We start from the raw sequence: 22800 nt of genomic DNA, 5'->3' as shown, positions 1-22800 counted from the left end.
CATGGGAAGTAAGAGCTACATGAATGCTTCTCATCTTGCATTATTTGGCTCAGCATGCTTCACAGAGCCATGGATGTGCCACACATAGAGAGCACACGTTTCACAACAGGCACAACAAGCATGCGTGCACCGTCATGTGATGGTTCCCACCACACAGTGGGCACACACCCTGGGCACACACGTGGAACCCCCAGGTTACCCTTGCACAGTCACTCACAGCTGTAGATAAGTACCACACAAACTTTTTGCATGCAGAAAGCGAGTTAGTCGCTTCAGTCTGGTGGGACTCTTTTCGACCCCATGGACTGTAGCCCACCAGGCTCCTCTGTCCAGGGAATTCTCCAGGCAAGAGTACTGGAGTGGGTTGCTGTTTCCTTTTCCAGAGGATCTTCCCGACCCAGGGATCAAACCCGGGTCCCCTGCATTGCAGGCAGACTCTTTACCGTCTGAGATACCAGGGAAGCCACAATTCACTGCTCACACACACACCAAGCACACACTGTATACATTCAGTACACACACGTTGCCCACATTAATTTCTTAAACATTGCCCACAATAACCCCCAGACCCCCCACCCCGACACTCTCCATCCCACACCCATACTCACCACACTCACTTCCGGGAACCCCACCTGGGGCGCCAACGCATGGGCAGACGTGCCCTGTACCCGTGCGCCCCTCGGTCCCCTGCCCCGGACCGGCCCTCACCTGGACCGCGCAGCACCAGTGCCGGGGTGAGACTGCTGGGGACGTCGCTCTCTTTGGCTATCGGCTATCTAGGCAGCCCCCGGAATCCAAGCGCAGCGTGGGCAGCGGCAGCAGCTCAGACCACCCGGGCCTCCGGGCTCCTCGCGCCGCAAGAGCAAGGGGGCGGGGAAGGGGTGTAGCCGTGCAGCCCTGCGCCGGCGCTGGAGTCCGCCCAGTTGGGCTGGGCTGGGCTGCCCGCTGCTGGGGGATCCGAGGGAGGTATAGATTTGGAAGAGGCCACAGGGGTCAGGGTCTGCTGCTCTGAACTGGGACCCAGGACCCCTGGACTCCGTACCAGATTCCCTCACCTCTTCTACCTTCCCTTGGCCTCAGTTTCCCCCTTTGTATTGGGGTCAGGGGCTTAAGTGGTGATTCCGACTTTCCAACTCTGACATTCCACAGTTCTACGATAGTGAAAAGGGAGGAGGGATAAACATAAATGCTATTTCTTAGCATCTACTACATGCCAGGCATCCTACTAGGTCTTTTAACACATTACATCGTTTAATCCTCACAAGTATTATTATCTTTATTTTACAGATGGTGAAACTCAAGCGCAGAGAAGTGAAGTGACTGGCCCAAAGTCACACAGCTAGTAAGTGGCAGATCTGAGATTTGAACTCAGTCGGACTCCAAAGCCCAAGTACCCCAAGTGGATTGGTGGCAGTTTCCATACCATACACTGTTCCCAGATCCTCATAATAATATCAGGAGCTTGGTGTTACAAATCCATTTTAAAGATTAAGAAACTGATGTTCAGAGAGACTATTTTACTCCAGGTCAACCAGCTAGTGGACATGCTACTAAAGCTGGGGGTGAGAGTGATACTGGGCTAGTATAAGGAGAGTGCTTGGCACATCACTGATGCTCATCGGTGTCAGTATCCTCCCATCACTCCTCCTCCCTCTCTTTTATCTCCTAAGCTCTCTCTCTTTTTTTAACATTTAAAATTTTTTATTTATATTATTCATTTATTTTTGGCTGTGCTGGACCTTCATCGCTGTGGGGGCTTTTCTCTCGTTTCGGTGCCTGGGTGTCTTCTCATTGCAGTGGCTTCTCTTGTTGTGGAGTATGGGCTCTAGGGCCTGCAGGCTTCAGCAGTTGCGACAAGTAGGCTCAGTAGTTGCAGTCCCCAGGTCCTAAAGCACAGGATCAATAGCTGTGGTGCCCTGGCTTCGTTGCTTCTTGCCATATGGGATCATCCCAGATAAGGGATCACACGTGAGTCTCCTGCATTGACAGGTGGACTCTCCACCACTGAGCCACGGGGGAGCCTTCCTCAGCTCTCTTAGGGACAGCGGCCTCTAATTCTCTCATCTTGGAAACCTCCCCCGACCGGTAGCCCTCAGACTAGCCAGCCCCTCCTCTTGGCTACCATTGCAGCTTTTAGTCACCAGTTATTGAGTTCCTATGTGACAGGTTCTGTGCTAGGACTGTGGATCTAAGTCAGTAGGAGACTCCAGATAGTGCTGGCCTCATGGAATTTACAATCTAGTGGGGGCCCTAGTTGTTAAATAGTCACATAAATTAATATGTAATTACATATTGTGGTAAGTGCTTAGAAGGAACAGTGAAGGGTAGAGGAGATATTATAATGGGAGTGGGACGGGAAAGGCATCTAGTTTAAATTGTAAGATTTGGGGGAATCCCCTGGTAGTCCAGTGGTTAGGATTCTGCACTTCCACTGCAAGGGGGCATGGGTTCAATCCCTGGTCAGGGAACTAAGATCTCACATGCCCCTAGGCTCAGCCAATAAATAACTTGTAAGTTTTGGGAAGATTTCCCAGAGGCCAGAGTGAGGAATTGGCCTTGGCCTCAGTCAGGTGATGGTTCGGGGAAGAGAGTCCCAGCCAGGGAAAACTTGAAGAGGGTGAGACAGGAAAGGGTTTGGCACATTCCGGGACATGAAGCTCAGCCAGAGTGGGTGGTGCCCCACGGTGGCTCCCCCCGCCCTCCGGCCTTTCTGCTCAGCCAGAGTGGGTGGTGCTCCCCAGGAGGCTTGGTGGGAGATGGGACTGAAGGAGCAACAGCAGCAGCCAGCCCAGCCAGGCCAAAATCAGGACTTTGGCCTTTGAAGAACGTGGGAGCCATCAAAGCATTTAGAGCAGTAGAGTGACATAATCAGATATCCTTTTTTTATTGGGGTAAAGTTGATGTGTGACATTTTATGAGTGTTGGGTATACAGCATAATGATTCAGTATTTGTATATCCAATATCACTTTAATCAGTGTCTCCAGCTGCTAGATGGAGATTAAGGAATGGGTAGGAGGGGCAAGGTGGCAGCAGGTCTCCCCATAGGAGTCTGTTTTAGCATCTGAGAAAAGATGATGGCAGCTGGCCCAGGAAGGATGTGGGGGATGGAGTTCGAAAGACAGAGCAGGGATATTTGGTGTCATGAACTGTGGTCATACTCTAGTCCCCCTGACCCAAGGGGCCTTGAGGTGCGGCCATAGCAGTGGGGCTGGGTAGTGGTGGTGGTGGTCACTGCCAGTCCTTTGTGGGGAGAAAGTGTTTACCTGTGACTCAAGGGACTTGGGTCCCTAGGAACTTTCACTAGGGAAGCTCTCCTCTCCCTTCATGGTAGTCCTGCCAAATCTTCCCTCTTCACAAGCTCTAACTCACTGATATCCCAGCCCCATCTGCTACCTGACTCACCAAGAAATTCACTCAACAAATGCTCACTGGTCTTCCCAGGTGGCGCCTACCAGTGCAGAAGACAATAAGAGACGTGGGTTCGATCTCTGGGTTGGGAAGATTCCCTGGAGGAGGGCATGGCTAGCCACTCCAATATTCTTGCCTGGAGAATCCCACGGACAGAGGAGCCTGGTGGGCTACGGTCCATGGGGTCGCAAAGAGTCAGATACCACTGAGGCAACTTAGCGTGTATGCAATTGTTCACTGGTTCTGACCTGTGTTAGATGTTAGGACTGAGGCCAGGCTCAGTGGAGGGCACTCACTTAAGTTCCTGTCCCCACCTGCTCCCCCCACCCTCCGGCCTTTCTGCTCAGCATCCACTTCCCTGAGAGGTGACTCTCCTTCTATCTGAGATGAAGGCCCCAGCAGCGCTCAGAGCTGCTCTCTGCTTCTGCAGCCAGGTCCTCACACCCTTGGGAATCCTGGTCTCCCTCCCTGCTGGCCTGTGAACATGCTTCAATGTCTTCTCAAGCCTTGGAGCCACCCACTCCAGCCACTGCCCCTTCTCTTTCCTTCACTGTCAGTGGTCTCAGAAAAGTTGCCTCCTCTGCAGTCCTCAGCCCATTTGTCTAGTCTCTGCTCGCAGAGCATCTCCCTAATGGCCCCTCTAAGGACCCAGTGACCTCCATGCCCCTGAAGGAGTGCATAGGAAGTCACTTCTAGACACTGTCAGAAACTCCCTGTGTGGTCCCTACGGCACCCTTCTCCTCCTGCTTCCCTGACTCCTCCCAGAGCTCTACCCCATCCTCGTCTTCTCTGCTCACTGAGCACATTCTCCCTGGGGCAGGGCAGTGGCTCTCTTCAAATTACCCCTGTGCCCTGGACACTCGCAGTTCCCACCTCCAGCCCAGCCATTCTTCTGCACCTCAGACCTGCTGCTCCCTGGACTTCTCCCCTTGGATGACTGAAGTGCCCTCTTCTCTACAGTAATCTCCCCCATGCCCTCATCTTCATGACAACACTGTCAGCCCAACACCTGCAGGGCCTGGACAAGACAGCCTGCCCTTTCAGTTCCCACTGCAGCTGGTATTCAACAAACATTTATTGAATTCCTACTATGTTCCAGGATTAAGGAGGCTTTCTTAAACAAATGCAACAACAAAAAAGAAAAAAAAATCATGAAGGAAAAAAAATTGATAAACTCAAGTGCAATAAAAATTTAGAAGTTCTATTAATCCAAAATACTGAAATAAAAAAGAGAACCACAGACTGAGAGAAGGTATTGCAAAATGTAATGAAGGATTATTATTCAGCAATATAAATAGCTCCTGTATGCCAATAAGAAGAAACCAAACAACCTAAATAGCAACATGAGCAAAAAACATGAGCAGGCATTTCACAGAAGAGAAAGCAGGCATGACCAACACACATATGAAAATATACTCAACCTCACAATCAACCAGGGAAAATTCCATTAAAACCACAATGAAATACCATTGAGCTCATTGAGAGGGCTGAACATGTGAAAGTTGTATGCTTGGCCAGGCATGTGTGTGTGCGTGCTAAGTTGCTTCAGTTGTGTCTGACTCTTTGCAACCCTATGGACTGTAGTCTGCCAGGCTCCTCTTTCCATGCGATTCTCCAGGCAAGAATGCTGGAGTGGCTTGCCATTTCCTTCTCCAAGGGATTCCAACCCAGGGATTGAACCCAGGTCTCTTATATCTCCTGCATTGGCAGGCAGGTTCTTTACCACTAGCACAACCTGGGAAGCCCCTTGGGCAGGCATACACCCCCCTCTATCACACATAGGAACTGTCCTATGTGTGAGAAGACAAACATGAAAAGCTCATTCAGTGTCAGATAATGAATCAATCAGTGTTTTAAATGCTTTGGGACTTTATGCAATGATGGAAATATCCTATATCTGCTGTCCAATATGATATGATGGCCTTCAGTTGCATGTGGCTACTGAGCACTTGCGGTATGTCTAGTACATCTGAGGACCTGAAATTTTTAACTTCATTTCCATTTAAATAGTCTCATGTGGCTAGTAGATACCATATTGGACAACACAGCTTTATACTGTGCAGAAATCTTTGGTGATCATTCATTATTTTAAAGAATTTCAATGATATTGGGATAAAATTAGTTGAAGTTTACCGATAAGCTGGCAACATATTATTATTTTTCCCAACTAAAATTATATAATAGGAGCTTTCACTGGGCTTCCATGATGGCTCAGTGGTAAAGAACTCGCCTGTAATGCAGGAGATGCGAGTTTGATCCCTGGGTCTGGAAGGTTCCTCTGGAGAAGAAAATGACAACCCACTTCAGCATTCTTGCTTGGAAAATCCAATGGACAGAGGAGCCTGGTGGGCTACAGTCCATGGGGTCACAAAGAGTCAGATGTAACTGAGCACATGCATGTGTGAGCTTTCACTATCTACAGATTTACTGTTAGGGATGGACTGTGCTCTGATAAAAGGGGAATACCTGTATACACATGTAATGGAATACTATACAACAGAGAAAATGAGTGAACTAGGGCAACATATCCAGAAAGCTAAAGCTCACAAGTATAATCAGACTGAAGAAAGAAGTATATGGAAAGATACACACAATATGATACTATGAGCATAAAACTTTAAAAAACATGCAAAATAATCCTCTATTCATGTATAAACATATGAATAGGAATGATCAACTGGGTAGAGGTCAGCTTTCATGGGAAAGAGGAGAGGAGATTGTAGGGGACACACTAATTAAACTCTGCTCCTCTCCTGACTCCCCACCACCTGCTGCATGCTCTGCAAAGACAGAGGGTGAACAGGGCCCGCACAGAGTGGAAGCACCTCCTCTCAGAAGGCTTCCCTGTCCCTCACCCCACCAGACAGAGCCCAGGGCCTCCTCTGGCTCCCAAGGCCCCAGTGTTGGCCTCTGACACACCCGATCACTCCAGCCTGATGTCTCCCTCCACATCACTCCTTCGTCAGCAGAGATCTTCCAGAACAGGCACAGTGTCTGTTGTTCACCAGCCCTGTTTTCTCTATACTTCGCACAGTGCTCTACAAATAACTAAATGAAGGAACGAATCTAGGTCTCTGGGGATTTAGAGTCACCATTATCATTCATTTCTTCTCTGACCCTTTCTGTGTGCCCAGCATGGTCAGGGCACTGGGGATACAAACATGAATTGTCTGTGGCTAGTGCCCTCAAGAAGTGTTTGGTGCGGAGAGGGGTAAGCCAGGTAGTGGGAGGGACTGGGATGCAGACACATGCACTGAGGCATAGGAGCCCAGAGAGACCCCTGGCCCAGCCCAGAGACAAGGGGCACAGGGAAGTCAGGGTACAAATCCTAAATTGGTATTAAAGAATAACTAGTCATCTGCATGAAATCGGGGGCCGGTGGGCGGGGTGTGGGCAGCATGCAAAGACCTGGAGGTGAGAGAGAACATGGCCAATTCTGAGACCCTTGTGTGGCTCAGTCCTGCTGGAGGGTCCAGTGGAAGGAAGGAGTGGGCCAGACAAGGCTGAAGATGGGGGCGGGACCAGGTCTTGCAGGGCCATGAATGGCTCTCAAAAACTTGGTTTACTCTCAGGGGGATAAGAACCATGGAAGGGTATAAGTAGGGGAGGGGCATAATCAGTCACGTCTTAGAAAGTTCACTCGACCCAGCTGCTGTGAGGAAGGGCAGGAGAGGGGGCAGGAGACAAGTTAGGGCCAGTAGTCCCGGCAGGTGATCAAGGCAGTGGGGGTGGGAGAGGGGTGCTAAGTGAGGGGCTGATTAGAAAGGGGATTGTGAGGACGTTTTAGAAAACGAAGATCATGGCATCCGGCCCCATCACTCCATGGGAAATAGATGGAGAAACAGTGGAAACAGTGTCAGACTTTATTTTGGGGGGCTCCAAAATCACTGCAGATGGTGATTGCAGCCATGAAATTAAAAGACGCTTACTCCTTGGAAGAAAAGTTATGACCAACCTAGATAGCATATTCAAAAGCAGAGACATTACTTTGCCGACTAAGGTCCATCTAGTCAAGGCTATGGCTTTTCCAGTAGTCATGTATGGATGTGAGAGTTGGACTGTGAAGAAGGCTGAGTGCTGAAGAATTGATGCTTTTGAACTGTGGTGTTGGAGAAGACTCTTGAGGGTTCCTTGCACTGCAAGGAGATCCAACCAGTCCATTCTGAAGGAGATCAACGCTGGGATTTCTTTGGAAGGAATGATGCTAAAGCTGAAACTCCAGTACTTTGGCCACCTCATGCGAAGAGTTGACTCATTGGAAAAGACTCTGATGCTGAGAGGGATTGGGGCCGGAGAAGAAGGGGACGAGCGAAGATTAGATGGCTGGATGGCATCACTGACTCGATGGACGCGAGTCTGAGTGAACTCCGGGAGTTGGTGATGGACAGGGAGGCCTGGTGTGCTGCGATTCATGGGGTGGCAAAGAGTCGGACACGACTGAGCAACTGAACTGAACCGAACTGAACTGAGAATCAGCAGGATTTAGGCAGATTGGTTGTGACTGTGAGGAAGACAGAGGGAGTATCTTGGTTTGGGTTCCCCTAGAAGCCAATCTTGAGGCAAGGATTCAAATGCAAGTAGTTAATTTCTGAGATGATCCTGAAAGCATCAGTTTAAGGGCCTGGAAAAGGAAAGAAGCCAATTCCGGGTGGTTGTATGGTCAGGCCACTCAAGGTGGCTGTTCCCTTGTTCTCTGTACGTCTATTGCCTTACCAGTGCTTGCTTCACCTACACCTTACTCACATGAGTAAACTTTCTACATACTTACCCCAGGCCCTAGCTAGTGATTGTTCTTATCAAAGAGGGGCATGCCCCTCTGCTGGTTTCCTTGATAACCAATGAACCAACCCAATGTCAGTGTGCCCCATAATTGGCAATCTCTCCATCTACCCCTGGGAGGGAAGACTGACACCACCGTTGCTCTAAGACCTTGCTTCAGATGTGTGTGCTCCCTCATCCATTAAACCGTTGATATCTCTGTTGCTGACTCTGGCCTCTTTTTTGGGTCTTGAAGCTGGGTGATCACAGGCCTTTGTAGACCTGTGAGGTACAGGCCAACACTGATCAATGAGCAGATTATCGCTGCAGGGTAATCCCATTGGGAACCTCCAGGAGGTGGCAAGAATCCCCCTCAGAGATGTCCCACAGGAGGGGCAAGGAATCCAGAGCATTTATCAATTGACTCTGGCTGTCATTGGTTAAAGGCTGGTCTCCAAATGTTCTGACACTTCTGGCCAAGTGTGCTCCAAATGGCCAGAGAAAGCCCCTAGGCAGAGTCCCAGGTACTCTCAGCAAGAAGATACAGGGGTGTAGGGAGTGGTGAATGCTGGGGGTCGTGATCAGGGACCTGCTCTAGCATTTGCTACAGGGGAAAGGAGTCCCATTTACCCCCAGTAGGCTGAGCCCTGGTTCTCGAAGGTGGGTAGATGGGGGGAATCTGTGTTGAAATTGGACAGTGGGGGGTTGGCTTAACGGCCCTGACTTCTTCCCAGCATCCTATCCCTAGACCTCAGCCCTAAGCCTTTCTTGTCTGGTCCATTCACTGCCCCCAGATAGTATGAAGACCCTCATCTGATTTTGGTGGGGACTGTGCTCCAACCACTGGAAGTGTCTATCCGATTAGCTTAGCCAAGTGGTTTGATCATCGCACACAATCAAGTCAGAGAAATGTGGTAGCTCTTTAATAAAATAACATCCCATCACCGCCAGGGTTGGCAGGGAGCTGGAGACACAGATCTGGGAAACATATCAATGTAATGTTCAGTTCTCTGGGCCATACAGGTGAGTTTGCCTAATGGGAGAGAGGAGATCAAGAGGAGGGTTTGCGCTGAAGCCATCAGTTGAAAGAGGGGAAAAGAGATGCCCATAGGCAAGACTGAGGAGGAGCAGCCAGAACAGTGAGGTGTGCAGCAGAGTAGTGTGGTGTCACTGAGGCCAAGAGCAGAAAGGTTTGGGAGAAGCAAGGAGGCTGCTGCGGGCTCAGAGCAGGGCCCAGGAGCCAGGCCTCATCCCCTCCCCCGCCGCCCCAGCTCCAGCAGAGGCCAGAGAGCCCTTCGTTAAACCGGGTCTGGCAGCACACTTGCCTCCTTCTCTTCTCCCTTTCCCTCCTCCCTCTCCCAGCCTCTGTCCGTGGCCTCAGGAGCCTTAGCAGCTGGCAGGCGTCCAGTGAGACCCAGAGTTGACAAGCTATGTCTGTAATTTCCAACGACTTCGAGACTACCCTGCTCCTGTCAGCCCCCGGTTTTGACGTGTCTGCAACCTCCCTCCCAAGACCAGTGCTGCTCTTTCAGCCCTAACCGTGGTCCCAAGACTGCCCAGCCCCTTTCCTGAGCTCCAGGAGCCCCACGTTGCTCCTTTTTGTTCTGTCCATCCAGTGTCTGTGGGCAACTGATGTCCTGAAAAGGGCCACCACTTCCAGAAGTTTCCCCTTTCACATTCCTACCACACTCCAGCTGCCCAACCTGGTGTTAATCCACAATTTCATGACCCAGGAATTTTAGCCCTGGCAGTCCATCCTCAGGGTTTGGGATTCCGCCCCTGCTTTCATGTACATTGATGGGAGGTGGGGGGTGATTCATTGCTCTTTTCTAGGTCTTAGTTTCCTCAACTACAAAATTTCCTCAACAGTCCCCTCTCTGCCTCCCTACAGTGGTCACAGTTTGTAAATTTGGTTTATGCATGCTGTTTGCCCTCTTGGAATGCTTTTCCTTTCCTTTTCCTCTTCATGAGTCCTGCTCACCCTTCCGAGTTCTACTGATAAAACATGCTATAGTTTTATTTATCTGTGCTGTACAGTAGCTCCCCACTAGCTGTCTATTTAACACCTGGTATTATATACCCGTCAAGGCTACACCCCCAGTTGGTCCCACTTCCCCTCCCCCACATCGTGTCCACATCTGTTCTCTATGTCTGCATCCCTATTCCTGCCCTGCAAACAGGTTCATCTGTGCCATTTTTCTAGATTCTACATACCTGTGTTAATACAAATGCTACCTTTTTTTTTCCATGTGTGCTATGAGCCAGCATCATACTAAAGGCTTTACGGACATTTTCATGCTTCATTTGTACATGGAGTCTAAATAGATGCTCTGATCACTCCCATTTTACAGATGAGGAAATTGAGGTTCAGAAAGTCTATATGACTTGCTTTAGGTTATACATCTAGGCGATGTTGGTCAGAACTAGAACTCAGGACTTCCGAGGCAAGACTGAGGCTGTTCTCTTTTCATTTTGGCTCCCTCTTACCATGCCCACCAGAGCTGCTCCGATTGAGAAGTTAGCTGGAATTAAAAGGAGCACAGTGACTGTGGTAAAGCTGACAGAGGTCTACTGCTCAAACTACATCTGGAAGCTCATTGACCCCATAACAGTGCCTGCTGCAGGGGGATCGGGGGTAACAAAATCCAAATGATGAGCAAGAAGCCAAATTATATGAGAGTGGAAACTTCAGAACAGGGGTCAGATCTTTCACTGGGTACCCATAGATCCCTATTCCTTTCAAATCAGACTTGTTGAATGTGTACCATTCCCAGTATTCTTGCCTGGGAAATTTCATGGACAGAGGAGTCTTGCAGGCTACAGTCCACGGGGTCACAAAGAGTCAGACAAGACTGAAGGGACTAAGCATATTAAACCTGAGGCACAGCCAGATTTTATTGTTTGGTTAAATAATTTAAACTTCCTAATGAAGAAAGAATTGATGTTTTCATTCATTTCAGCTCTTTAAAAATCAACAAATTCAATATCCAAAGATCCGAAATGACCTAAATGTCTATTCACAGGGAACTGGGTAAATATATTATGACTGTAAATGGAACAAAGAAGATTTTTGTTTGTTGGTGTAAGAAGACTTTCAAGAAATCTGCAAAAGAAAGCCAGTTATAAGTGTATGAATGTGTAGCCTTTTGTAAGAAAAAAAGAAAGCAGCTTTTAGGATTTATATATGCATACAGTTATCTGGAAAGATGATAAAACCATGAATGGTGGTTTTTTGTAGAATTAATGACAGACTCTTCACTGTTTACCTTTCATTTGTGTTTTGTTTGAACTGAGTGAATGCCTTCTTTAATAGAAAATTAAATTTTAAAAAATCACTTTCTTAAATCAAGATGTCACATTTAATAAAGTTGTTCCAAATGGTGGGACTTGATAGTATCTCATTATCAAGAAAAATGGAAATTTTTTATAAACAGAATTTTTAGAGGGGTTTACTGTTTTCTAAGTAGTTTTGCATAAATTGACATATTAATCTGCTTAAGTCTTATCTAGTCTAGGTGATTACTCTGACTTCTCAGAGAAGGAAGCTGAGGCTTAGAGAGGGCAATGCTCTCATCTGATGTAAGGAAGGAAAGGAACCGGAACTGGAACCCAGGGGCCTGATAGCAAGAACCTCCGAAACTGTAAAACAAAGCCACGTCTTTCCTTCTCAGAGGGCTGGTGACTCATAGAAGGTGGGATAAAATAATTCTGTTCTCTTAAGTGGTTTGAAGATTAACTGAGGTAAGGTATGTGAAACTTTGAGCACTGTGCCTACCACAGAGTAGTTAATAAAAAAACTGTCTTTAAATATTGCTTTAGACTGGTTCCAAATAGGAAAAGGAGTACATCAAGGCTGTATATTGTCACCCTGCTTATTTAACTTATATGCAGAGTACATCATGAGAAACGCTGGGCTGAAAGAATCACAAGCTGGAATCAAGATTGCTGGGAGAAATATCAATAACCTCAGATATTCAGATGACACTACCCTTATGGCAGAAAGTGAAGAGAAACTAAAAAGCCTCTTGATGAAAGTTAAAGTGGAGAGTGAAAAAGTTGGCTTAAAGCTCAACATTCAGAAAACGAAGATCATGGCATCTGGTCCCATCACTTCATGGCAAATAGATGGAGAAACAGTGGAAACAGTGTCAGACTTTATTTTGGGGGGCTCCAAAATCACTGCAGATGGTGACTGCAGCCATGAAATTAAAAGACGCTTACTCCTTGGAAGAAAAGTTATGACCAACCTAGATAGCATGGTGAAAAGCAGAGACATTACTTTGCCAACAAAGGTCCGTCTAGTCAAGGCTATGGTTTTTCCTGTGGTCATGTATGAATGTAAGAGTTGGACTATAAAGAAAGCTGAGCGCCGAAGAATTTATGCTTTTGAACTGTGGTGTTGGAGAAGACTCTTGAGAGTCCCTTGGACTGCAAGGAGATCCAACCAGTCCATTCTAAAGATCAGTCCTGGGTGTTCATTGGAAGGATTGATGGTAAAGCTGAAACTCCAATACTTTGGCCACCTCATGTGAAGAGCTGACTCATTTCAAAAGACCCTGATGCTGGGAAAGATTGAGGGCAGGAGGAGAAGGGGATGACAGAGGAAGAGATGGTTGGATGGCATCACTGACTCAATGGACATGGGTTTGGGTGGACTTCAGGAGCTGGTGATGGACAGGGAGGCCTGGCATGCTGTGGTTCATGGGATCACAGAGTTGGACACAACTGAGTGACTGAACTGAACTGAATCATCCTGTATTATTGAGGGTTTTTAGCATTAATGGCATCAAAGTGGTGGTGGTGTTGTGTGTCCTCTATATTATCTAGAGTTTAATTGTCTCAACATACACAGTGCTGACCTTGGCTTCTGGCAATTTCAGATCAGAAAAATAATGAGTGATGCTGTATTTATTGAAAATTGTCATATATAAAGAACAGAATTGTTCTTCCCAATTATTTTTTTCCTCCAAAATTTGAGAATAAGGGGATGTAATTTGAATTTCAAAGGAAAAAGCCCTGATTTTCCAGAGAGGGAAGTGTGACGAGCGTGTTTGTGTGGAAACACTCCCATCTGCCACCATTTGAAGACCTGATTGGCAGAAGCTCTTAGATGTTGCCACTCTCCGAAGTGGATGAGAAAGGCCAGCAGAACAAAAGCAAGGATAACAAGAAGGCATAATCAGGAGGGTTTGGATCCACCTTGAGCTCTTTCTGCAGGTTGGAAGAGAGGCATTTCATTGGAATCCTGCTGGCTCTTCCAGTAACAGAACTGACAAGAAAGAGAACCCTTCCAAAGAGTTGGCACTTCTGAGTTTAGGGAAGCAATCATGGTGTTCAACTTTTCTTCGGGTGGCTTATGGACTGATAGTGTATGGATTTAGAAAAGAGTAGGAGGGAGTCTCTGGTGGCCCAGTGGTTAAGAATCTGCCTGCCAATGAGGGGGACACAGGTTTGAACCCTGGTCGGGGAAGATTCCCACATGCTACGGGGCATCTAAGCCCATGCACCATAAATACTGAAGTGCACGTATCTTAGAGCCCATGCTCGGCAGTAACAGAGGCCACTGCAGTGAGAGGCCTGTGCACCACACCTAGAGAAAGCTTGCACACAGCAACGAAGACCCAGCCCAGCCAAAAATAAAATTAAATGAATAAATAAACAAATAAAAGATTTTTTAAAAAAGAAAAGAGCAGGAGACAAAGTAACGTAATGTCTAGTGTTAAATAACTACACTTGGCCAAAATTGAACACAAGATGCACAGGAGATAAGAAAGCAAAGCACGAACCAAGGTTAACTATGAGGGAAGTGATGAGTGAGTCTCTTAGAAGACTGAACAAGTCTCCATCCATAGAATGGACACAGAGACAGAATTCCTCCATGAAAAAACACCAGGAAAATAAAATCCCGAATCTCCTCATATTATCATTGCTTTTCCTGGATCTTAACCAGCATTTTCCTTGTTCCTTGGGCTTTAAATAGGGAGTTCAGCATGGACATTGGGATGGAAAACTCACCAGCTCACCAGCCCTGGTTCACAGACCCTGGAGAATGTTTAAGATACAGAATGCTACTGACCCAAAGAAGAGAAATAGCCTTGATGTGAGAGAGGCAGGTTATGACAGGGCTTTGCTTTGCCTTCAGCAAATTGGATGCAAATGAAAAGAAATGAAGTCTAGGTATCTTGATAGCAATGTCCACTCCAATGAAAACCACCACATCCTTATTGACATAGGTGCTGGTACAGATGTTTAAAGAACCAAGAAGCTGTCATATAGACAGTGGCTGGTAACACGACCTTGCAGAAGGTTGGCTTAAGCTTTTGCCCTGTGTGGGCAGTGGCTGTAACAAATTCCATCTCATACTTGCACACACACACACACGTGTGCTTGCACAAAGCCAAACCTCAACTCTGAACACATCTGATGAGATGTGGTGTGTGTGTGCTCAATCATTTAGCCGTGTCTGACTCTTGGCAACCCTATGGACTATAGCCCACCAGGCTCCTCTGGCCATGGGATTTTCTAGGCAAGAACACTGGAGTGGGTTGCCGTTTCCTCCTCCAGGGGATCTTCCTGACCCAGGGATCAAACCTGCATCTCCTGCGTCTTCTGCATTGGCAGGTGGATTCTTTACCACTGAGCCACCTGGGAAGCCCCGAGATGTGGTGCCTTATACAATCATGGATTACAAATAGCCACAAAGCAGTCACAGACTGTTATTATTATTATCATCAACATATTGTATATAGGGATGACAATGAAGAAAAAGAAAGCTAGCTGAGTCATTCACCCAACACAGGAGCTGATGTTCTTTGATACAGAAGTCCATGAAGCGCTGTTTTGAAGAAAAAATAAAGCTATGGGGTATAAAGGTAAGAACTTGGGTAGAGTAATTAGGGCTAGGTTCTCCACCATGGTGACAACTTGTTAACCCAGCAAGGGTAAGTTCAGGCCCTAAGAAGTCATGTCAACAGGCATTCCCATATGGGGAGATACATGCAAAGAAAATGCATTTCCGTATTAAACTCTAAAATATGGGATGATTCCCACATCCACAATAAGAGGTTTTCTAGGGCTGCTCTAACAAAGTACCACAGATTGGGTGGGTTAAACTTCAGAAATGAATTCCCTACTGATACGGAGGGAAGTCCAAGGTCACGGTGACAGCAGGATTGGGTCCTTGGCCTGCAGATGCCCATCTTCTTCCTGTGTCTTCATAACACCCTCCCTCTGTTTCTGTCTGTATCTGAATATCCTTTCCTTGTAAGGACACCAGCCATACTAGATTAGGGGCATCTCAGTGGCCTCATTTTACCTTAATTGTCTCTTTAAAGATCCTTTCTCCATTAAGTACCTTTCTGAGCTACTGGGTGTTAGGACTTCAACATATTTTCAGGGAGGGGTTCAGCATAGAAGAGTGGGAAAAAACAAAATGTGGTACAGTCTCTTCCCTGTTTCTGATTTTCTGCCCCTTCGAGACAAATGGCTTCTGGGCATTTAGGGATTTGGGACCCACACTTTTGTAGCAGTGAGTAGAGACGAGACCTTAGCTTCGATTTGATTCCTATATTTACTTTTCTGACGTTTTCCCCCATTTTTAACATAAAGAAGCAGGTCATTTATTCTGTTCAGTTCAGTTTAGTCACTTAGTTGTGCCCGACTCTTTGCGACCCCATGAATTTCAGCACGCCAGGCCTTCATGTCCATCACCAACTCCCGGAGATCACTCAAACTCAAGTACATCAAGTCCACGATGCCATCCAGCCATCTCATCCTCTGTCGTCCCCTTTTATTCTGTAGAAGTCCTCAAATTCTGGATCTGGCTAATTGCATCCCCAACTGTCATTTAACATGTTCTTCTGTACCCTGTATTTCCTGAAAACTGATAGCTAAATCAGTTTGATCAGATTCAGGATCAATTGTTTTTAGCAGGAATTCACATGTGGTGGTCTGCACTCCCTATTGCACCACATTAGCAAGACATAATGACTGATCGCCTTCTCTTTTTTGTGATGCTAATATTGGTCAGTGGGTTCAGGTACTATGAAACTATTTGGGGGGCACTCATGGCCATTGATGATAACTGCCTAGACCTGTCCAAAGGAAATATAATGCAAGGCACAGGTACAGTTTAACATTTTCAAGTAACTACGTTTAAAACATAATCAGAAATAAATGAAATTGATTTTAGTAACATTAATTTTATTATCAACGTGTAACCAAGATGAAAAATTAATGAGATATTTTGCCTCTTTTTATTGTACCAAGTCTTCAAAATCTAGTGTGTGTTTTACACTTGCAACACATCTCAATTCAGATGAGCCACATTTCAACAGCCACTCATGATATGATAACCAACACTGTTTAAAATTTCTTTATAATTCTCTCTGTCCTTAGAACATGTCCCTCTTAGCTGTGTAGAATGTGGCAATTATTAATTACAGGAAAAATAGAAAGTTTAAGAAAGAAAATGTAATCATGGAACGCTATTAGATATCAACTAAATTAATATTTTAGTTAGTATTAACGTTCTAAAGGAGATCAGTCCTGGGTGTTCTTTGGAAAGGCTGATGCTAAAGCTGAAACTCCACTACTTTGGCCACCTCATGCGAAGAGTTGACTCTGGAAAAGACTCTGATGCTGGGAGGGATTGGGGGCAGGAGGAGAAGGGGATGACAGAGGATGAGATGGCTGGATGGCATCACTGACTTGATGGACGTGAGTCTGAGTGAACTCCGGGAGTTGGTGATGGACAGGGAGGCCTGGCGTGCTGCAATTCATGGGGTCGCAAAGAGTCGGACACGACTGAGCAACTAAACTGAACTGATTAGATGTTAACTGTGAACAATACTTTCAAAGTCATAAAAATGTAAGCACTGAGTATTAATTTATCCCAAAATTGCAATGGGAGGATGAGGGAAGAGAACGTCACAGAGGAAATCGGTAGATAACGTCTAAAATAGGAGTAACCAATTTTTTTTTTAACAGCCTGAATTTGCTATTGCCATGGGACAGTTTTCTTTTTCTCCAGTCGAGTTTACGTTTCTGGCTTGTTTTCATTTAGTGAGTTTAACACTAATTCCTCTCCTCCTTCTTTCCCTGCCCCTTCTCCCCACCCCACCCCCGCCACTCTTCCCGAGCATGAACTGGGGGAAAGGGAAAGTCTCTTTCACTTCAGCAGGACTGTGACGTCCCTGCTGTGTGGGTGTTGCGTGTGCCCCCTCTTTCCTGACGACCCCGACGTGGACCACGTACGTCCTCTGTTGGAGTCATCCCTCCTTGGCACACATGTGAGGTCTCTGCCCAGAGAGATGAGACAGTGAGGGCAGGGATGGCAGTCCACAGGCTTGGAGGAGGAGGAGGAGGAGGAGGAGGAGGAGGAGGAGGAGGAGGCGTTTACCAGGTAAGCAAGGCAGGGACAGGGATGCTGCAGACAGAGGGGTGGTGAGGGCAGGGGCAAGCTGCCTGGCGTCTTCTCTCAGCACATCAAGGGCCTGCAGTCACTCCTCAGAGACCCTGTGCAGCTGCCCTGACATTTCTGGCTGCCCAGGACCCAGCGCCATTTCCTAATCTGCTTAATAACAGGCAAATACTGGCATCTGCTGAGCCTATGGTCTTAGAACAAATAGACCCAATTAAAAGGCCATCACAGGGGAACTCAGGGGAAGAGGAAAAAAAGTCATTGATCAAATCAGTGCCCAGCTACCTTGTGGCTGGTTTGTGACCTTCTGCCCGAGAAGCCTTTCTCCCACTCTGCCCTAGACCTGGGAAACTTCTGGCCATCCCAGCTCCATCCTCCACTCCTCTACCCTCTGACCAGCTGCATGGCACCTTGCTAGGCCTCTGACTCTTGGTTTCACTGCTTGCCAAACCCTGCAGGAAAAAACTGTCAGGGATCCTTCTGGCTCTTCCTGCAAAATACATCTGGCACGCATCCATTTCTCACCACCTCCATTGCTACCATCTGGTCTTAATCCTCATGCTCTCTCGCTTGGATTCCTGCATTGGCTCTTTCCAGCTCTGGCTGCTCCCATCCTCACCCCACTGTAGTTTATTCTCCATACTGCAGCCAGACTGAGCCTTCTAAAACGTAAGGCAGACTGTACCTGCCGTGGCTTTCCAACCTCACTCACTGACCTACCAGATTCCCCCAGTCTATGGCCCCCGCTTCGCTTATGTCTTCACCCTGAACACCAGCCTCCTTCACAGCCACACCTTTGTGCTCACTATTTCCTCCAGCTGGAAGGCTTTTGCTGCAGATAACCCCTCAGTTAACACCCACAGCTCCTTCAAGTCTGTTCAAATGCTGTTTTAGCCTCTCCTGAGGTTTCACCTTGGAGAAAGCGATGGCAACTCACTCCAGTACTCTTGCCTGGAAAATCCCATGGATGGAGGAGCCTGGTAGGCTGCAGTCCATGGGGTCGCAAAGAGTTGGACACAACTGAGCGACTTCACTTTCACTTTTCACTTTCATGCATTGGAGAAGGAAATGGCAACCCACTCCAGTGTTCTTGCCTGGAGAATCCCTGGGATGGGGGAGCCTGGTGAGCTGCCGTCTATGGGGTCGCACAGAGTCGGACACACTGAAGCGACTTAGCAGCAGCAGCAGCAGAGGTTTCACCTGACCACCCTGTTTAAAATCACATCCTCCCTGTCTTCCTAATCTCTCTTCCTGTTCTGCCATTTTCCCCATAGCACTGTCACCTCCTAACACATCATGGAATTTATGCTTTATGATATCAGTTCTTTTTGTCTCTCTCACCCTACTAGGGTATAAGCTCCTAGAGAGAAGGGTCTTCTTTTCCATTCACTGATGATTTCCAAAAATCTACAGCAGTACCTGGGACATGGTAGACTCTTGGTAAATATTTGTTGAATAACTAATCAATAATCAATAATAACAAGGTTCCTCAGACAAAATGTGGCAAAACCATACACATGAAGCATTATTGGGAATATAGTACTGCTATGTGCTACAATGTGAATGGACCTTGAAAATACAATGCTAAGTAAAAGAAGCCAGGCACAAAGGCCACATACTGTGTGATTTCATTCACATGAAAGGTCCAAATTAGGCTAATCTATGGAGAAAGAAAGTTGCGTTTCCCAAGGCCCATGAGTGGGGAGGGGGCAGTTCAGTTCAGTCGCTCAGTTGTGTCCTACTCTTTGCGACCCCATGAATCACAGCACACCAGGCCTCCCTGTCCATCACCAACTCCTGGAGTTCACTCAAACACGTCCATCGAGTCAGTGATGCCATCCAGCCATCTCATCCTCTGTCGTCCCCTTCTCCTCCTGCCCTCAATCCCTCCTAGCATCAGGGTCTTTTCCAATGAGTCAACCCTTCGCATGAGGTGGCCAAAGTATTGGAGTTTCAGCTTTACCATCAATCCTTCCAATGAACACCCAGGACTGATCTCCTTTAGAATGGACTGGTTGGATCTCCTTGCAGTCCAAGGGACTCTCAAGAGTCTTCTCCAACAGCACAGTTCAAAAGCATCAATTCTTCGGCACTCAGCTTTCTTCACAGTCCAAATCTCACATCCATACATGACCACTGGAAAAACCATAGCCTTGACTAGACGGACCTTTGTTGGGAAAGTAATGTCTCTGCTTTTGAATATGCTATTTAGGTTGATCATAACTTTCCTTCCAAGAAGTAAGCATCTTTTAATTTCATGGCTGCAGTCACCATCTGATTTTGTCTGGGGAGGGGTCAGATCTGGGCAAAATGGCGAGTTGACTGTTCATGGTACAGGGCTTCTTTTTGGTGGCAATGAAATTTTTCTAAAATTAATGGGGGTGATACTTGCACAACTCTGTAAATACATTAAAAACTATTGAATTGTGTATTTTAAATGGGTAAACTTTATGTGCTGCATCGATTCAGTCATGTTTGACTCCTTGTGATCCTGTGGACTATGGCCTGCCAGGCTCCTCTGTCCATGGGATTCTCCAGGCAAGAATACTGGAGTGGGTTGCCGTGCCCTCCTCCAGGGGATCTTCTTAACCCAGGCATCAAACCCACATCTCTCCTGTCTCCTGTATGGGCAGGTGGGTTCTTTACCACTATGTTATTTTTGCTGTTGTTGTTCAATCGCTAAGTCATGACTGACTGCATTCTCACGGATTGTAGCACGCCAGGCTTCTCTGTCCTCCACTATTTCCTGGAATTTGCTCAAATTCATGTCCATTGAGTCAGTGATACGGCCTAACCATCTCATCCTCTGCTTCCCCCTTCTCCTTTTGCCTTTAGTCTTTTCCAGCATCAGGGTCTTTTACAATGAGTCAGCTCTTTGCATCAGGTAGCCAAAGTATTGGAGCTTCAGCTTCAGCAACAGTCCTTCCAATGAATATTTAGGGCTAATTTCCTTTAGGACCGACTGGTTTGATCTCCTTTCTGTCCAAGGGACTCTCATCATTACAGCTCAAAAGCATCAATTCTATATGTTAGTTATATCTCAATAACTATGTTAAAATAATAGTGCTTCTGCCTTCAAGGGCCCTTGTGAGACTTACATGAAATGATTAATTTGACTTGCTTTGTAAAGGAAAGGAATTATATAATGAGTACCCACTGATCCTAGATGTCCAACAAAACCACTATATGGTTTATCTTATTTATCCCTCGCTATGAATCTCATTTGTTCATTCAGTGAGGAACTGTGCACCTCCTATGTACTAGGCACTGTTTTGGACACTGGAGATAAAGCAGTGATCAAAGTAGACAAAGACCCCTGTTCTCTGAGAGCTTTCAGGAAGAATCCGACACTACAAACCAAATGTGAAGTAAGTGTGATTTCCCTTTTTTTTAATGACATGGAAATTGAAATGCCCGAGGTCATCTGAATAATGAGAGGCAGAGCTGAGATTCAAATGGAAATCTGCAAGGTTTGTGTGTTTCTGTGCCCCGTGGGTGAGGGCACTGGGTTGGCTTAGGTGGAGTGAAGGCTTGTGGACGAGGTGTGTGGGTCTACGGTGAGGATGTGGGGGTGGGTCCCTGAGGGCTGGCTGAGACACGCGCCCCCCACCCCCCAACCTGGTGCTTCCCACTTCATTCCAAGGGCCCTCCCTTCCTCATGACTGACAGTCAGATGCATCTTACCTACTAGATGCTGGCGGGATTCAAATTATAGGCATCTTATGGGTGGTGAGTGAACCTGAACTTCTGCCAGAGCAGTCACATGGGGGTGCCAGGAGAGGCAGCTGAGCTCAGTCACATCTCCCAAGGGATGGAGTCCAGTTGTGGAGGCTGCCTCATGAGGAGGCAAGGACTTCTGGGGGCCATACAGAGGAGCCAGGGCTTTGGGTGGGGGTGGAGGCCTGGAACAGGACAGGGGAGGGAGCTGGGGGTGCCAGCCTGGAGAAGAGCCAGCTTGGGGTCATGGGTACACCCTCCGTGGCTGCTCTGGGCTGCGAATAGGTGTGCCATGTGCCCTTATGGCCAAGCTGGGGAGACAGGGTTCCCGGGAGGAGGCTCTCCAGGGACAGGGGTTGCCTAGGAGCGAGTCACCTCTCCATCTCTGGAGGTGGGGGAGGAAGCAGATGATGTCGGGGTGTGAAGGAGGTGCAGAGAGGACCCTTGCGGGGGGACAGATCCTTTCGGAGGCCTCAGCTTCAGAGTGGGGAGAAGATTCTGGCTTCCCTTCAGAAGAGCTCCCAGACCAGATTGGGGGACAGGGTGCTGGCTCTCAAGGCCTAAGTGCCCCCCCCCAGTTCTGCAAGCCTCGGGGAGGGCCTCTCTAGCCCTGCTCCCCAGCACTCAGCTGTGTCCTCAGACCCAGGGTTTGGGTGTCTTCCTGGCAGCCAGTGAAGGTAGGGACACCATCTGGGGCCTCCCTAAAGGTAAGTAGGAGGTCAACGGGATAACCATGACCAGAGGACATCACAGAGTTGTCCTTGGGGATCCCTGCTCATGGCAGAACCAATGAGGGCCAAGTGAGTACCTTTGAAACCCCACGCTGGGACACTGGGCCTCCGGGGGCGCTGAGGAGGGAGCAGCAGTGTCTGCCTCTCATTTTTTTTTTTCAAAGTTTGTTTTCTCTTTTAATGAGGGCCATTTTCACCCCCTCCCCAGTCTTTATTGAATTTGTTACAATATTGCTTCTGTTTCATGTTTTGGGTTTTTTTTTTGGCTGCAAGGCATGTGGGATCTTAGCTCCCCAACCAGGGATCAAACTCATACCCACTGCATTGGAAGGGAAAATCTTAACCACTGGACCACCAGGGAAGTCCCTGCCCCTCATTCTTCCCTTTACAAAACCATCAGCCAGTCATAAGCCATAAAATACCCCACAGTGCTGAGCTTTGTCCTGGTGCCAGAGCGCAGCATGATGGATCCACTAGGGGCTGTGGGGCTCTAGGCGGGTGTAAGGAAAGAGCAGATTAGCCAAGACGGCAGTGGTCAGGCTCTCTCGCCCCACGGCCTCTCGCCCCACGTTTTGTAAATCATGATTATGTAACTGCATGCGCACTATGTCCTATATAAGCACCACCTGGACTGCCTTTGTGGTCTAGTCAAGTTCAGTTGCATTGAGTTGAGTTACGCAGTCATTGTTGCTGCTGTGTCTGCCATTAGAAGGTAAAGCACATCTCCTTTGCCATGGTGAATAAAGAGTGTCTGCAGGTCCTAC

At 47.4% G+C, this 22800-nt stretch overlaps 1 protein-coding gene across 7 annotated transcripts in view; it reads right to left on the bottom strand.

Moving 5' to 3' along the window:
- Positions 1-22800, bottom strand: part of P2RY6 (pyrimidinergic receptor P2Y6) — a 60059-nt gene that overhangs the window by 31693 nt on the left and 5566 nt on the right. For 2 of the 7 annotated variants that reach the window (XM_069555428.1, XM_069555435.1), the window contains exon 1: positions 709-864. The exons of 2 other annotated variants lie outside the window; for them this stretch is intronic. The gene's annotated coding sequence lies outside the window, so the exon portion shown is untranslated. Of the gene's footprint in view, positions 1-608; positions 877-22800 lie in introns of those variants that run through there. 3 more of the 7 variants (XM_069555429.1, XM_069555433.1, XM_069555437.1) reach the window with 3 other exon arrangements.

This window comes from Ovis canadensis, chromosome 15 (assembly GCF_042477335.2).
Source record: "Ovis canadensis isolate MfBH-ARS-UI-01 breed Bighorn chromosome 15, ARS-UI_OviCan_v2, whole genome shotgun sequence".
In the NCBI taxonomy this organism is placed as follows: Eukaryota; Metazoa; Chordata; class Mammalia; order Artiodactyla; family Bovidae; genus Ovis; species Ovis canadensis.
The sequence above is the reverse complement of the archived record's forward strand: the minus strand, read 5'-3'. Positions and strand labels throughout refer to the sequence as shown.